Source organism: Penaeus chinensis, chromosome 10 (genome assembly GCF_019202785.1).
Source record: "Penaeus chinensis breed Huanghai No. 1 chromosome 10, ASM1920278v2, whole genome shotgun sequence".
In the NCBI taxonomy this organism is placed as follows: domain Eukaryota; kingdom Metazoa; phylum Arthropoda; class Malacostraca; order Decapoda; family Penaeidae; genus Penaeus; species Penaeus chinensis.
The window spans coordinates 19,485,291-19,490,282 of NC_061828.1; the positions used below are offsets into that span (position 1 = coordinate 19,485,291).

The window sequence follows — 4,992 nt, forward strand, 5'->3', positions numbered from 1 at the left end:
GTTTGTGACTTCTGGGTCAGGGAATGGAAATAGTTGGGGGTGGGTTAGGTCAGGGTGCGTTCAGAGGGTTGGTAAGGTCAGGGTGGGTTCCGGGGGTGGGTTAGGTCAGGGTGCGTTCAGAGGGTGGGTTAGGTCAGGGTGGGTTCAGAGGGTGGGTTAGGTCAGGGTGGGTTCAGGGGATGGGTTAGGTCAGGGTGCGTTCAGAGGGTGGGTTAGGTCAGGGTGGGTTCCGGGGATGGGTTAGGTCAGGGTGGGTTCAGGGGGTGGGCATAAGTGCTTTTGGATCAAAGAGGGAGGATGATCAGGGGGTGAGCAGTGGGTTAAATTAAGAATGTTACAGAAGCCCAATTAAGACAGGAAATGATAATCCAGGCGGGAAGGTACTTACGAAAGTTTGGGGGGAATGGGGCAGGAAGGAAAGAAAATAGAGAAAGCAGAGGATAAGTGAGGGAAAGGAGGGAAAGAAAATAGAGAAAGCAGAGGATAAGTGAGGGATAGGAGGGAGGGAAGCGAGGGAAAGGAGGGAGGGAAGCGAGGGAAAGGAGGGAGGGAAGCGAGGGAAAGGAGGGAGGGAAGCGAGGGAAAGGAGGGAGGGAAGTGAGGGAAGGGAGGGAGGGAAGCGAGGGAAAGGAGGGAGGGAAGCGAGGGAAAGGAGGGAGGGAAGCGAGGGAAAGGAAGGAGGGAAGCGAGGGAAAGGAAGGAGGGAAGCGAGGGAAAGGAGGGAGGGAAGCGAGGGAAAGGAGGGAGGGAAGCGAGGGAAAGGAGGGAGGGAAGCGAGGGAAAGGAGGGAGGGAAGCGAGGGAAAGGAGGGAGGGAAGCGAGGGAAAGGAGGGAGGGAAGCGAGGGAAAGGAGGGAAGAGAGGAAAGGAAGGAAAGGAAAAGAACTGAGGAAAAAGGAAGAAAAACAAAATAGAAGGAACGAAAGGGAGTTAAGAGAACCGAGAAAGCAGAGAAAAGGAAGTCAGACAATTCAGAGAAGTCAGCAAAGGGAAGGGAAGGAAGAGAGAGGGTGGGGGTGGGTGGGGGTGGGTGGGGGAGGACTTCAAGTATTCTGCTGGCCACACGGCGAGACCAAGCCGCCCCTCCCCAGCCCCGAGGGACAGCCACGAGAGCCCGCGAGACCATCAAAACTGCAGGAGACACGGGGACGACCTCACTGCGACGCCCGGACCTCCTGCCTTATTGATGACGCGCGCCGAGAAGAACCCTCCACGTCATCCCGGCGGGGGGAGGGGGGAGGGAAGGGGAGGTATGGGAGGGAAGGGGAGGTATGGGAGGGAAAGGGGAGGTATGGGAGGGAAGGGGAGGTATGGGAGGGGAAGGGGAGGTATGGGAGGGGAAGGGGAGGTATGGGAGGGGAAGGGGAGGAGGAGGGGACTGGAAGTATGGGAAGAAAGGGGAGGGGGAAGTATGGGAAGGAAAGGGGAGGGGGAGGGAAGGGGAAGGGGAGGGGGAGGGGGGAGGGGGGAGGGGGAGGGGGAGGGAAGTATTGGAGGGAAAGGGAAGGGAAGAGGAAGGGGAGGGAAGGGGAAGTATGGGAGAGAGGGGGAGGGGAAGTATGGGAGGGAAGGGGAAGGGAAGGGGAAGGGGAGGGGGAAGTATGGGAGGGAAAGGGAGGGGAAGGGGATAGGCAGGGGAGGGGAGGAGAAGAATGGGAGTATGGGAAGGAAAGGGAGGGGGAGGGAAGGGGAAGGGGAGGGGGGACTATGGTAGGTGGAGGGAAGGGGGAGGAGGAAGTATGGGAAAGAAGGGGAGGGGAGGATGAGTGCGAGGGAGAGGGAAGTATAGGAGGAGGGGAAGGCGGCGGGGGGGAGGATGACTGGGAGAGAAGGGGAGGGGGAGGAGGAAGCATGGAATGGAGTAAAAGGTGTAGGAAGGGGAGGGGAGTAGAGGGGGAAGTATTGGGGGAGGAGGGGGATGGGGGAAGGATGTGTTAGAGGGAGAAGGATACGAGAGGAAGGAGAAGCAGAGGAAGAAGATATAGGGAAGGATGGGGAGGGAGTTGGCAGAAGGAGAAAGAAAGGATAAGATAGAAAAAGAGTAAGAGAAAGAGAAATGGGATATAAAGGAAGAAGTCGAAGAATTGGAGAAGGAGGAAGAAGAGGGGGAGGAATAAGTATAAGAGAAGGAGGAAGAGAAGGAAGAAGAGGTGAAGGGGAGGAAGAAGTGGAGAAAGAAGAAGAATAGGAGGATGAAGAGAAGGAAGAGGAAGAAGAATAGGAGGAGGAAGAGAAGGAAGAGGAAGAAGAATATGAGGAAGAGAGGGAGGAGGAAGAAAAAGAAGAAAAAGAAGAAGAAGAAGAAGAAGAAGAAGAAGAAGAAGAAGAAGAAGAAGAAGAAGAAGAAGAAGAAGAAGAAGAAGAAGAAGAAGAAGAAGAAAAGAGAAGAGAGGAAGAAGAAGAAGAGAAGGAGAAAGAGAAGGAAGAGGAAGAAGAAGTTCAAGAAAAGAAGGAAGAGAGGCTAAAGTGGACGAGGGCGTTTGAAGTTAACAGGAAGTGTCGTGTTAGAAATCTAGTCGACTCGTTCGGCTAAAAGTGTCTTTGGGGTGTTAACGCCATGCAGAGAGAGAGAGAGAGAGAGAGAGAGAGAGAGAGAGAGAGAGAGAGAGAGAGAGAGAGAGAGAGAGAGAGAGAGAGAGAGAGAGAGAGGGAGAGGGAGAGAGAGAGAGAGAGAGAGAGCGAGAGAGAGAGAGAGAGAGAGAGAGAGAGAGAGGGAGAGAGAGAGAGAGAGAGAGAGAGAGAGAGAGAGAGAGAGAGAGAGAGAGAGAGAGAGAGAGTGAGAGAGAGAAGCCGGAGACTGTTTTAAGTGACGAAGCTCTGACTCCGATCGTGTGTGTGTGTGGGGAGGGGGGGGGGGAGTAGTGTGTAAATGAAAGTGTTTTGGTAAAAAACGACAAACTATTTACCTTGGTGACACAACAGCGGCAGGAGAGCGCCGGATGAGGGTGTTCTAAAGGTATTTCTAAAAGGGAAACCACCAATTTGACGTCTATTAGTGGCAGATTTTATTTATTTATTTATATATTTATTTATTTTTTTATTTATTATTATATATATATTTTTTTACGATTGGACAGCGATCATCCAATCTCCGGAATGACAGTGACGTGAATACTTTATATAGTATCAATTTAACAAATATGTTCCTATTTATCTGGATTTCCTCTTGTTAAAGGATCGGTTTATTGTTGCTTTTAGAAGACGGGCTGTTCGGTGTTTCGAATCTTGGCGGATTTCCTTATCAAATTTTGCTTGTATTTCTTTTCGTTTCGTATTTGTTCTTATTAATGTCGTTGTTGTCATCATTATTATTGTTGTGTTTATTGTTTTTGTTGTTGCCGGTTTTGTTTTTGCTTTTATTATCTTATATTTTTATTTATCATCATCATCATCCTCATCCTCATCCTCATCCTCATCCTCATCCTCATCCTCATCCTCATCATCATCATCACAATCACCACCACCACCACCACTATTTTCATCAATTTCACCATCACTATCATTACCAACTCTACTTTTATTTATTATTATTTTTATTTACATCCTCTTGCACAACATATCGTAAACCTGACTGGAGCTTAGCATGATATACGGTTTGTATGCAATGAAGTGCTCTTGACTGAAGGGTCGCCGAGGATATGAATGTATGAAGAGGAGTGTGTTGCTATTAATAAGCACGAGAACAAAGAACAAGAACACGAACGAAGGGAAAAGTAAGAGCAAGAATAAGAACGAAGGAGAAAGCAAGAGCAAGAACAAGAACGAAGAGAAATGTAAGAGCTAGAATAAGAACGGAGGGGAAAGTAAGAGCAAGAACGAGAACGAAGAGAAATGTAAGAGCAAGAACAGGAACGGAGGGGAAAGTAAGAGCAAGAACGAGAATAAGAACGGAGGGAAAAGTAAGAGCAAGAACGAGAATAAGAACGGAGGGAAAAGTAAGAGCAAGAACGAGAACAAGGGCAAGAACGGGAATAGAATGAATGATAAGAACAGGAACAGAATGAAAAAAGAAATAGAGCAAAATAAGAACAAATGCAAGAGCAAAGATAAGAACAAGAACAGGATGAGAAATAAGAGCAAAACAAAGACAAAGAATGACAAAAACAAAATCATAAAAACACAAACACAATTACAAACAAATGCAAGAACCAAAAACAAACAAATACAAAAAGCAAACAAATTAAAAAACAATAACAAAAAGCAAACCAAATACAAACAAAAAGCAACAAAACGGAGGCGTGGACATCCTTCCTCTCCTGATTCCTCCGAAACACGAATAAGTCGCGTCATTTATTACCCTTAAGGAATGAAAACGTCTCCGGGAAAGTGATCTTTGCGCGAGACAAGGAGGAAGGAACTTATGTCGTCGCGGGGATTTCTTCAAGATGTTGAGGGAAATTTGTCTTTAATTTTATATTTTTTATTGTTTAGTTTTAAATACTTTTTTCTTTTCATTTTTTTTTTTTTTTTTTTTATTGCTACTGCCTTTTTTTCATTTAAGGTTCGTGTCTCTTCCTCGGTATTGTTTTCTTCTTCTTCTCTTCGGTAAATTATTCCACTCCCTTTTTCTTCCCTCCCTCCCTACCCCCTACCCATTACCATCCACTTCCTCCTCTTCCTTCTTCTTCCTCTCTCCTCCTCCCCTCACTTCCTCATCCTCCACCTCTCTCATTCCCTACCTCCCTCCCTCCCTTCCTCTTCCCCTTCCTTCCTTCCCTCCTTCCTTCCCACCTCGTCCTCTCTCCCTTCCACCTCCTCTTCCTTCCCTCCCTCCCTCCTTCCCACCTCCTCCACCTCCTCCACCTCCTCCACCTCCTCACCCAAAACTCAAGAAAACGTATCTTTTCCTCAATTCTCCCGCTAGACTAGACTTTAAATACCGCTAGACATTAGAGTTAAAAAAAAAAAAAAAAAATCGCTAGAATGGCAACATTGATAATCCCCCTCGCAGACAAAACCTCAACACCCCTCACCCACCCTCTATTTCCTCCCC

The 4,992-nt window shown here is 47.7% G+C and overlaps 1 pseudogene; it reads left to right on the forward strand.

Annotated features, from left to right (window-relative positions):
• The first annotated feature begins 3,434 nt into the window (after positions 1–3,434).
• On the forward strand, positions 3,435–4,395 carry LOC125029987 (annotated as a pseudogene).
• Positions 4,396–4,992: the final 597 nt, after the last annotated feature.